The sequence below is a fragment of the Coregonus lavaretus genome (assembly GCF_964263955.1).
Source record: "Coregonus lavaretus genome assembly, chromosome: 19".
Lineage (NCBI taxonomy): Eukaryota > Metazoa > Chordata > Actinopteri > Salmoniformes > Salmonidae > Coregonus > Coregonus lavaretus.
The window spans coordinates 28808482-28821361 of NC_140006.1; the positions used below are offsets into that span (position 1 = coordinate 28808482).

The 12880-nt window shown below is 40.7% G+C and overlaps 1 protein-coding gene across 4 annotated transcripts in view; it reads left to right on the top strand.

Moving 5' to 3' along the window:
* The window catches only part of LOC311146838 (ras GTPase-activating protein nGAP-like), a gene marked incomplete at its 3' end in the record, with an annotated part of 100464 nt that overhangs the window by 1204 nt on the left and 86380 nt on the right, over positions 1–12880 (top strand). The window lies entirely within an intron of this gene.

The window sequence follows — 12880 nt, forward strand, 5'->3', positions numbered from 1 at the left end:
ATGCTTTCAATTCATATGAAATCATAGGTCTGAGCAGTAGCCTAATATCCAATACTTTGCATGCTTATTTCCCAAGCCCCATCATAGACTACACACAGAAGTTACAGAAAGAGCTGTTAATTAAACAGTAACACCTCTATATTATCAGGGAGCAATTCACTCCGCTACCACCAGTAGTGGGGGATTTTCAGGCACCTTACTATGTATCTACATGAATAAGTCAGATCCTATTGTTGGGTCTGGATGAGGAGCAGTAGGAATTGACAAGGTGATGGATGGGAGTTTTGACCCTCTGAAAATGACATTCCTCACTAGTGAAAATGTAGCTAATAGGATTGGAGCATTACCACCACTATGCAATATGGTTGTGACTTGTTATCAGAGGAAGATGAGTGCATAATGTAATTGCTCTCAGCCAGTGTTAATTTACTGGCCTGATTAATTGCAATGCTATTTATTGATTGCATGGCTTTACATCAGGCAGGGTTTGATCTAAGAATTGCTAGCAAAATTTGAACTAATGTGTCTCTGTAGCCTGCATCCTGTAGTCATGTTTACGTTGACATTTTAATCATTTAGCAGATGCTGTTATCCAGAGTGACTTACAGTAGTGAGTGGATACATTTTCATTGGTCCCCCGTGGGAATTGAACCCACAACCCTGGCGTTGCAAATGCTATGATCTACCAACTGAGCCACACAGGGCCAATAGGCAGGGTCTGTTGTCATGGTAGCTCACTCTCACTTCAATGAATAGAAAGGGATGCTCAATAATATTGTGATTAGACACAGCATCCTTTGCTTTCCGCTACTATGTTTTTATAGTATTTTTATAGCATTTTGATAAGCTTGGATTCCATTCTGTATCGTTTTCTCTTGACGTTTGCAACCATAAATTATTTTTCACAATTAGTCTAAGCCTGCATTGGCTTTGCATTTCCTTGGTCATGCTATAAGCTCCCTAGAGCTGCTTTGGGTAATGGAACTGTAATGACCTGTATAGATTGGATTGATTTCTAGGCTTTTTAGCTGCTCCTCTTTCAAAGATTATTATTGAAGGGTCGTTCCACCTCAAAAAGCACAAGAAAGAGGATTTCGACACCCACCATCTCAGATTGCTCTGAAATTGTTTCTGTTGTTAGGAACAGATAAGATTATCATTCCTGCAACATTTATTTTATTGAAATATATAATTTTATCTCTGAGAAATTAAGATAGTCGATTGCAAAGTGGGCATTTTAATTGATAGGATTCATATAATATTCAATAAATATAGTACCTAACATCTGATTTGGACCAAACTTTTGTTCTAACAATGAGTTAGACATGAGGAACCAAAGAAATTGTCAAAATCCACCTATGGATCCGCCCCCACCCCACGCCAATCCCACCCCAACAACGAGTTCTCTATGTCTGACAAGTAGTATGGAGCTGCAGCTCGGAGTATTGTTTCTTCATCCAGTGAATTTGGTGATGTTTTTTTCCTCCTGTTCAGAGAAATTAGTCATTAAAGTTAGGTTTATGTCCCATCCTACATCCTGATATTACCCGGTTCTGACCACTAGATCGTGCTGTTCCAGGTAAAAAATAAAGGGATAGTTCACCCAAATTACAAAATGACATTTTGCTTTCCTTACCCTGTAATCAGTCTATGGACAAGGTATGATAGAAATCCATGCTTTGGTTTTGTTGTCCACTGTTTCGAATGCTAACTTTCTAGCGTTTGTGACACAAATCCAGTGTAAGTCAATGGTACCTATATTAACATTTTCACACTTCATGTCCAAATCACCCTAAAGTATAAAACAATGATGATTTGGATATGAAGTGCGAAAATGCTAATAAAAGTACCATTAACTTGCATTGGATTTGTGCCACAAATGCAAAAAAGTTAAGTGGTCAGGTGAACAAAATCAAAGCATGGGTTGCTGTCATACCTTGTCCATAAACTGCTTACAGGGTAGGAAACCAATATGTAGAAAAATATATCACCTAATAGCATGAACAGCGCCATCTAGTGTTCAGAACCTGGTAATATCAGAATGGAGGATGGGACATAAACCTAACAACTTTAATGACTAATTTCCATGAACAGGGGACAAAGAAAATCACCAAATTCACTGAGAATACATCACATAGAATGAAGGAACAGTACTCTGAGCCGCAGCTCCATACTATTTGTCAGACATAAAGAACTGCATGCTCGTTGTTGGGGTGGGATTGGTGTGGGGTGTGGGAGGTCCGTGGGAGGCTTTTGGCATTTTCTTTGGATTCCTCATGTCTTACTTATTGTTAGAAACAAGTTTGGTCCAAATCGGATGTTAGGTACTATATTTATTGAATATTTATATGAATCCTATAAATTAAAATGGCCAATTTGAGTGCAATCAATTAGCTTAATTTCTCAGAGATCAAATTATATTTAAACAAAATAATGTTGCAGGAATGATAATCTTATCTGTTTCTAACTACAGAAAGGATTTCAGAACAATCTGAGATGGTGGGTGTCATGGCTTGCTGAAATGACATCGAACGACCCTGAACCTTTAAAGGACAGGAGTGATACAATGGAGAACAGAAGCATAATGATGTTGTTCACAGTGTCATGTTAATATGCAAGATGGCTGCCTACTTGAAGAGTGACCAGAAGAGAGCTGTTTTCTTTATGAAAATTGAACATTTTGACCTCGGCACAGTTCTGTTTTTTAAGGCTGTAGTTGTTCTCGAGGGAATCCTGGGAATGTTCTACCAGGCCTATTTTTAGTTGTATTCGTTAATATCCTGGGAAAGAAAGTTGATGTTAAGGGGTCAGTTAACAACATGTTTAGTAACCCATGAATAGGCCTAGATGATGTGTCGTCTGATTATGAGAATGATGTGAAATGTGATGAAATACTTTGAGGGTATCACTGTTCAGTGGATAGGATGAGTCAGTGATAACAGCAGATACCTCAATGACTCAAACAACATTGGGTTGTTGTCTGAGAAATTACAGATTTTAGTCTTAGGCTATAATCGTTTTAATCGTTGTGGCTTTAAAAAAGGCAGGTTGATGTTTATTGTCATGAGTCTTGTTCTGGAGGCAGAACTGAGCGATTTTCCACTTACGCCTGCTGCAAAGTCAAAATTGCCTATTTTGTAAAAATTCATGAAAACAAACATTTGACTGTCTTAATTTAAGGAGTTAGGGTTAGCAGTGTGGTTAAGGTTAGGTTTAAAATCTGATTGTATGACTTTGTGGCTGTGCTAGCTAGTGACCACTACAGAGCTACCTCCAGAACAAGATTCATGACAAAAACCACTAACCTGCTTAAAAAAGTGACATCCTCTATTTCAAATTGAAAGTCGGGCTGTGATTGTCTTGGAATTTGAGGTGACGGTAATTGGCCAGGCCAATGTACACGGCCACCGACATAACCGTTGGGGTGGGGGGAGGATTGGCCATATCAGACTCAAAAGAAACTCGTGGCTTTTCTCTGCAACTTCACTATTACCATTAGACTGAAAATATGAGGATATAAGCTATGCATCCTATAGGATGAATCATGAAAGGAGCTTGGCTACGTTTCATTTAATTGCACCCCATTTTTAATAAGAGAGGAAACTGGCACCTGTCGTCATTCCTCGCACATATGCTGACCTTGCAACAAGACACTGTTTTTTTTATTCTGTCTGATTAAAGAGTCCAGACAGGCTAGGCCTATTTTAGGAAACTTCTAAATGGACATAGAGAATTAGTGAACTAATGCACGCACACCCACCCACCTAAAAGGACCCATCAATCTGATATTTATTTTTTGGACTTTTAGGTTTGCCTATAGCACAGGTGGTCGCCTAGATTCACTTTAGCGGGCCTATAATATGTAGCCTATTAAAAAGGCTATACGAATGATGCGTTAATATATTAATGATCTTCTAACTGACACATCTCTCTGTCTTCTTCACTGTTCCCTTCTTGCACAATTCACACAACTTCACTGGCCTATCTCTTCCCCCTCTCTCTAGCTCTTGAACGAGTAGCCTATATACAGTACCAGTCAAAAGTTTGGACACACCTACTCATTCAAGGGTTGTTCTTTATTTTTTACTATTGTCTACATTGTAGAATAATAGTGAAGACATCAAAACATTTACATTTTTTTTTTACATTTACGTCATTTAGCAGACGCTCTTATCCAGAGCGACTTACAGGAGCAATTAGGGTTAAGTGCCTTGCTTAAGGGCACATCGACAGATTTTTCACCTAGTCGGCTCGGGGATTAGAACCAGCGACCTATCGGTTACTGGCACAACGCTCTTACCCACTAAGCTACCTGCCGCCCGGTATATGTGAAATAACACATATGGAGTCATGTAGTAATCAAAAAAGTGTTAAACAATTCAAAATATATTTTAGATTCTTCAAAGTAGCCACCCTTTGCCTTGATGACAGCTTTGCACACTCTTGGCATTCTCTAAACCAGCTTCATGAGGTAGTCACCCGGAATGCATTTCAATTAACAGGTGTGCCTTGTTAAAAGTTAATACGTTTTAACCAATCAGTTGTGTTGTGACAAGGTAGGGGTGGTATACAGAAGATAGTCCTATTTGGTAAAGTACCAAGTCCATATTATGGCAAGAACAGCTCAAATAAGCAAAGAGAAACAACAGTCCATTATTAATTTAAGACATGAAGGTCAGTCAATCTGGAAAATTTCAAGAACTTTTAAAATTTATTCAAGTGCAGTCTCAAAAACCATCAAGGGCTATGATGAAACTGGCTCTCATGAGGACCACCACAGGAAAGGAAGACCCAGAGTTACCTCTGCTGCAGAGGATACATTCATTAGAGTTAACTGCACCTCAGATTGCAGCCCAAATAAATACTTCACAGAGTTCAAGTAACAGACACATCTCAACATCAGCTGTTCAGAGGAGACTGCATGAATCAGGCCTTCATGGTCGAATTGTTGCAAAGAAACCACTACTAAAGGACACCAATAATAAGAAGAGACTTGCTTGTGCCAAGAAACATGAGCAATGGACATTAGTGCGGTGGAAATCTGTCCTTTGGTCTGATGAGTCCAAATGTGAGATTTTTGGTTCCAACCGCCGTGTCTTTGTGAGACGCAGAGTAGGTGAACGGATGATCTCTGCATGTGTGGTTCCCACCGCGAAGCATGGAGGAGGAGGTGTGGGGGGTGCTTTGCTGGTGACACTGTCAGTGATTTATTTAGAATTCAAGGCACACTTAACCAGCATGGCTAGCACAGCATTCTGCAGCGATACGCCATCCCATCTGGTTTGCGCTTAGTGGGACTATCACTTGTTTTTCAACAGGACAATGACCCAACACACCTTCAGGCTGTGTAAGGGCTATTTTACCAAGAAGGAGAGTGAAGGAGTGCAATTGAGATGGTTTGGGATGAGTTGGACCGCAGAGTGAAGGAAAAAGCAGCCAACAAGTGCTCAGCATATGTGGGAACTCCTTCAAGACTGTTGGAAAAGCATTCCAGGTGAAGCTGGTTGAGAGAATGCAAAGAGTGTGCAAAGCTGTCATCAAGGCAAAGGGTGGCTGCTTTGAAGAATCATAATTTGATTTGTTTAACACTTTTTTTGGTTAGTAGATGATTCCATATATATGTTATGTCATAGTTTCGAAGTCTTCACTATTATTCTACAATGTAGAAAATAGTAAAAATAAAGAAAAACCCTTGAGTGAGTAGGTGTGTCCAAACTTTTGACTGGTACTGGATACATACATACAATGAACAGCTTGCTTGCTGAATGGCTATAACATATAGGCTACAGCATTGGCAATGAACTGGCGTGGAAGTTTGAATGGCGAGAGTGAAGTGTAGCCTAGCTCTGGTGTGATGTGATTACATTGGCTGAATTGATACATTGCTGCACTGATGCATTGCAAACGTAAAAAACTGGCAGAGAGAGATTAATTCACACAACAAACCCACAGACCTGTCAGTGGCAGTGTCCCAGGTAATAATTTCGATTGGTCAACAGACGCAAAAATCAAACCTGTTTCAAATAAATAATTGACGGATTGTGGCAGGATGATATTTCGCAGTTGGTGTGAACCTGCGTCATAAACAAGACATGTTCTCGTATAAATATTTTTTCTTCCTAATTATTCGGACTAAAATAACGGACTCGGTGAGAAAGGGCCTTTACTGAAAATAGGCCTTTTACAAGATTAAATCAGGAGCATTTGATTCTTATTAAAGAGAGAGAGTCCAGGCAGGCTACTTTAGAAAACGTTCTGAATGGACATATAGGCCTATAGAGAGAATCAGCCAACTCACACACGCACGCCCCAGTAAAAAGACCAGTCAATTAAAGCCACCAGAGTATGTCAGACGAGCAAATATTTCTCCTTTCCTTAAAACATATTAAAAACCTAGGCCTACCTTTCTGAAAGTAGGCTATACGATAAAGCAAAGTATGAAGGGGATAGAGACAGCTGTGCGATAGTATGAAGATGAAATGTACAGTCATAAAAATATAAACAAATACACGCAACATGTCCATAGCCTATATATCATTGTTGATTAGTCTATAAATTAAGGAAAGATTCCATATCAAATTATACCATGCCAGGTTGGATAGGATTGTTGCATTGGCCATTTGGCACATTAGTGCATTATAGGCCTAAGAGCCAGAACAACCTTGTCGACTGCTGTTGAATAATTAATGAATAGTCAGACACATCCAACCTTTTTTAAAAGAATAACTATTTATTTATTTAATAGCAAGCAATGAAAACGTGCATTGTATAAAAGAAAGTCCACATAGCCCAATTTCTTTTTTTACTGAGGTGCCATAGCCTATAGGCTAGCGTTTCTATACCCCCACGCATCTAGCGGATTAGCTGCTCGAGCATCGAACGACAGTTGGAAAAAAGAGATGTAGACAGACTAAGTTATAATCCTTAGTAAACACTCCCGCTATTAGTTCAAGTTTATCTACATGAAAATAAAGTAAATACAAATAAAACATTTAATGTAGGCCTATTTAAACGGTTTTGACGGTTATTTTATTTTCATGGCGGTCTTCATCCATAACTGTCAGTTACAGTTTTTAAATTACCATCACAGCCCTAATTGAATGTGTCAACAGTTGAGTACGTAGGTGAGCTTTAGATTTGTTTGTTTTTCTCTGGAGAACTTGGGTTTTAGAGCTGGCTAGTGACTAGCCTAGCTATAATGAATAGTGTGATTGTACTGTAGCCCATGGACAGCAGTAGCCCTGTCTCTGAGTCCCAGCACTTTCAGGATGTTTGCCACTCCCCTTCTCTCCCCTGCCTGCTTCAAGTGACTCGCCGGAGCTGTGATGTAAGCAGACAACTCTGTGAATGACCTCAGTGGCCAGGATTCCAGAACAGCAGGCACCAGTGTTCCAACGTCACTGCGTTCCAACGCTGAAATAACTATAAAGTTGCCGACCGGCTGATCCCAGTGTAACCATAGGCCAAGTAACCTACATTTTGAGTAAAGTTTGTCACCTAGGCTATCAAAAAAAATTTAACATTCTCGATTAAGTTGGTTGACGGCTGTAGAACTGTGATTCTGGGGAATAATTTGACTTTTAGGCTATTTGTTTTGATAGTGTTTTGTTGAATGAACCCAATGTTTAGCCCAGCGTTTCCCAAACTCGGTGCATGTTCTGTTTTTTGCCATAACACTACACAGCTGATTCAAATGATCCAAACTGAATGATTAGGGCAAAAACCAAAACGTCCACCCCTTGGACTGAGTTTGGCCACAGTGGAATGGGCAGAATGGCAAGGTATGGTAGAACGATTATGCCTTAGTTCTTGCTTGTGGGCTGAGCTGACAATTTTAGTTATATTCAGGCTGAAAGACTGGTTGTCATGGCTGCCTCTCATAGGGCACTCAGGGTCACTGTAGCGGCTGTCTACAATTTCTTCAATTAGGCTAGTAAACACTCAGAACAAGAACAATGACAATTTCCAATTATGGGAACAAATGGTGTTAAAGTAGCCTAGATTTCAGATTCTAGGCCTATGCGTTTAGTTTGTGTTACTCAAAAGCAAGAGTCCATCCAACTGTTCTTCCCTGAATCTCAAACATGGCACCATATGGATTAGGATTAGTTAATAAGGATTTGTGGTGCATTAACCAGAGAAAGGGTATTGTGCATAAGCCTATTAAAGGTTGACTGAAGACAGAGGAAAGGGTTTATCCGTTAGTAACTGATATTGAAGGGCATATTCATCCAAGCCTCATTTGAGGAAGAACGAAGTAGGCTGTAGTTTAGGTTTAAACACAGATTTATTTTAGAATCCCTGTCTTCTAGCAATGCCTTTTCTTTCTTGTTTTTACCTACCCAAACTCTTATCGGTTTAGGCAATGGCCTAAATGGAGGGAATGAAATTGAACTCGTAAACCAATCCCATTACTGCCAGCTTGTAGTCAGTCTATAGTTTGTCCTCAGTAGTTCATGTTATCCATAGAGGAGCTATTTGCCCATATGGCCTTCTGTTTTTAGACAGAGTTGTATTCCTATTCATAGAAGACCAGTGGTTGACGGCCTCCCTGTGTTTGACTGCAGATAAGGGCAGGTATCTACAGATCCTCCACCCTTTCCTTCGACACAGACTAATTGGCTGCAAGACAACATTCTGGGATTCCAGGCGTTACCTGAAAACACAGGAAGTCCCCATCCTGTTTTTGATCCAATTCCAGATCTTTGAAGGATAGGCCTAAATGTTTTTGTCTTAGTTCTGAAATCAAATTAACATGGCCTACAGTAAGTTGGACTAGACCTGGGCTACATTGCACATTTCCTAGATAAATCCACCATTTGCATCTGAACCACCTTTTTTCTTTGTCCTCTAGTGGCATCAATGCAAGTGAAAACTCGAAGGTTCCTGTTTGTCACACGCAACATAGTGCTGTCTGCGTCAATGATGGATGTCATGTGGCTATGCGGGTGTAGATCATTAGGGTTTGCTTGAGGTAAATTTTTTATGAAAGATCCCTCTATGTAAAGCTGTAACGTGAGCTGTGTAGAGTGTACAAAATAAGCTTTAGTCTTCCAGGATGTACCTAATCAAACTACTGCACTGAAGCCTCTCCTTTGCCCTGATTCATCTCACAGTTCCAAAGGTGGTTGAAACAGACACAGGAGAGATGGAATAGGCTTGGACCTTACCTTTCATTCAATACAGCCGGTCTTATAAAAGACTGTGACTGAATAACAACCTTTTACCTGCTCACACTCTCCATTCTGTGCGTTTTAAATTGAAAACAACTTCCTGGTGTCCTAAAACCTAAGGTATCATATTGCCGCAATGTGGATATACAATTGACATATGATATTGATATCACCTGCTCACTCTTTCCCTCTGAGGAGCCTCCTGGTGTCCGTCTCAAATGGCACCCTATTCTTTAAACAGTATATTGCACTACTTTTGACCAGAGCCCTATGGGTCCTGGTCAAAAGTAGTGCATTATAAAACGAATAGGGTGCCATACTGCCATTTGGGACGCAGACAGAAGGTCTGCTAAGGTTGAATCAGGGTGGCAAAGGGACATGCCTTCTCAGGACATTTGACATTTTAGTCAATTAGCAGACACTCCTATCCAGAGCGACTTAGTTAGTGCATTCATTTTAAGATAGCTAGGTGGGACAACCACATATCTCAGTCATACTAAGTGCATTTTTCCTCAATAAAGTAGTTATCAGCAAAGTCAGTGCTATTAGGACCACCACACAATACATCACCTGGCTGTGCCTGAAAATCAGGCCAGTCTCAAGCTCATCTAGATGGCTTCATCCAGCAGACCCAAAGCCTCCCATGAATGAGAAGGATGGTCAGTCTTCAACTATCCTACTACTGATGAAATAAGATTGTAGCTAAGCATGCATCCACATCTTCCTTCTCCACCACTTTGTGGATGTTTTGTTGAAAAAATTACAAGCCCAGGCACTGCTAAATATTATGACATGATATAATCCGCCTGGAAACGTTTCCTCTTTGTGAGTTATTTACCCTGACTGTTTCACTCTACGCAAAGAATTACTGATAATGTTTTTTCAATTGCACATCACCCCTCAGTGCTCTGCAAGGCGAAGCAGGCTTGCCAAGACAGAGTGAGGCAGAAAGAAATGGCTTTTGAAAATCCTGCTTAAGGGTCAGGAGTGCAGGGAAGGGTGGCTCAATTCAGTTTGTTCAGTAGCAGCAGGCAACTTGGCAACTGAAGCTCTTAAGGATATTTGCCAGTGTGTTAGAGCACCTTCTGATCATATGGTAGGAGCCTGTTAAATGGGGCTTAGTGATAGGCTGCAGACAGCCGTAGAGGTTTTCTGATTTATGTTGGATTGGGCCTGTGGGAGTCTGCCTTGTCTTTTTCAGTTTATTCACACATGACACACCATACAGGGATATATAGGCCTAGTGTCTACATGGAGGATTGGATCTGTCATCTTGTGACCTAATCAGTTTAGGGGCACTAGATCCCTATCATGAACATGTTTTTTTCAGTACCCTGTCCAATTTTGTCTGAACCTCTTATTTCTTTGTTCCCTCCTCCTTCCGCTCATTACAAATTCATGAATATAAAATTGTATTTGATAAGATAATATAGTTGTAAGATTTATTGGTAGGCCGCTAATAGGCTAGATATGAACCTCACACCATAGTTGTGCGTCATTGTGAGGATAGAAACCCTTCTCTCTAGGAGAGAGGAGACATGGTTCATTGGTCATCTTCAACAAAGGAGAAACATGCTCCCTGAACTGGAAGATCAGTCCTCTCTCCATTGCCAATCCAAGGTCAATGCTGCATTAGTTATGCTATCTAGAAACAAGAGGCGCAAACAGCTGTACAGCATCATAATGGGTTTGAAATGGGTTTTTGTGAGTACAGAAGAGTGATGGGAGAAGAGGGAGATTAGGGGCTCAATTCAATCTGAATCTCAGAAGTTCAGCACTACAGTGCAATATAAATTGAAAGGAAATGTTCCCGCGTTCGCAAAGACTGCATTCATGGGAAACGGTGCAAATGTCATCTCAGTCGGAAATTACCTTTACATTTCAATCGCGCAATAGCACTGAACTTCCGGGATACGGATTGAATCGAGTCCTAAGCCTGCGTCTAGCATTGTTTGCCCAACCAAATTACAATTGCTCGGCAGAGCAGAGTAGGAAATGGAAATTTCCTGGTTTTCATCCATCCCACCCCAGCTTGCTCCATGAGGCAGGCATGCTGTCATGAGGGGGTTGAGATGGGGGACAGGGTCAGGATATCCCCTCCGGAACAAAACAAGAAACTAACCTGTGCTGTTCAAAAATAAACGTTTGTCTATTTCAGGCCCCCTGTGAGTGGAAAAACACGTGGGTTAGGAACTAACGCTTTGAACACACCGACTGTGTCATTGCGCAAAATAGTATGCAGCATAATCTAGATATGTGTGCAACAAAAGTTCAACATTCACCTTCTGCTACCATTTCTGCATACAGTTTGACACATACGTTCGAAAAATCCAACGTATACACCACACAGAACGCACTGCAACTGCCTCTGCAATGCTGCAAGCAAACGCAGCGTTCCATTGGAAATGAATGTACTTCTGGTGTACCAAAACGCAATGACGCAGTCGGTGTGTTCAAAGCGTAAGGCTGCTCATATGTTAAGAGGATGACTTCAGCTAGTTTTGTGTACCGATTGAGTTGCTTTTCCCAGACCACTTATTTTTTGTTTTGTTGTCCCTTTGGTGTAGCCTAGCTGTTGAATTCCAGTGGTGGGATAATCATTTATACGAAACTATTTAGGATTATTATAACAACATCAAGACATTTTTCCCCTCATGAAGGGAAATAATTGAATGGCTCTTGGCTGGTTGGGGTGTCAAATACCATAACCCTGGAACATTGAACACTGCCAGACACAGTTCCCAGGGCGTTATAGTTCGGTCCCCTATTTCCTTATATAGTGCATTAAATAGGGAATAGGGTGCCATTTGGAACACGGATGCTGTTGTATTTTGAGGGTCATTTTTCAAGGCCTTGTCCCCATAAACCTAGGGCCCTATGAAATCTGTTTTATTTTTTGCCTGGTTCTGTTTTTTCACAGGTATTTTTTTCATAGTTTTTTCCCCCCAGGTTTCCGTTTTATCATTCTGCCAGGTAGGTATAGGCTACTTTGTAGTTAACATTTAATTGGGAAGGTTTTTGGGAATGCCTTTCCAACTACCAGAAGACGGTTGTCATTACATTAGCATCATCGCCAATGCCTACACATAGTGCTAGAGAAACGAGCACACACAGACGGGGGCATTGCCGTTGCCTCTTCAGAAAGTCGAAGGAAAACACGAATCACTCACTGATGCATTTTGTTCATTTCTTATGATAATCTTGGGCAAATTAATGCATTTTCTAATAAATGCAATACATTTATTTGATTTCCTACTAAGTTCAGTATATCTTTAAATATTGTTGAATTCTGTTTTAATGTCTGGATTCCGTGAATCCACAGACTTTATAGGGCCCTATAACCCCCACCCTCCGTTATCCCCTGTTATTCATAATTTATTGCCCTCTTAATGGCATGGTGATATTTTTAGATCAGGGGGGTGTTCGTGCTCTCTTATGTCCTGAGTCCAGTCCTGATTTCCGCCAGGACAGGGACGAATAATGACGACAAAGTGGCCATTGGATAAAGCCATTCCAGCAGCCTAATGTCATTTTTCCTGTGCTCCGGATCGGAGACACTATGTTCCCATACGTCACAGTGGGAGAGGCAGCAGCCAGAGCCTCCGGAAGACGAGTTATGGGACTGGAATAGTAAGTCAGTCTGTTACTGTTATCAGGCAACAACTGTCAACATAACAGGTTTCTGGCTCGCACTAGAGATTCTCACT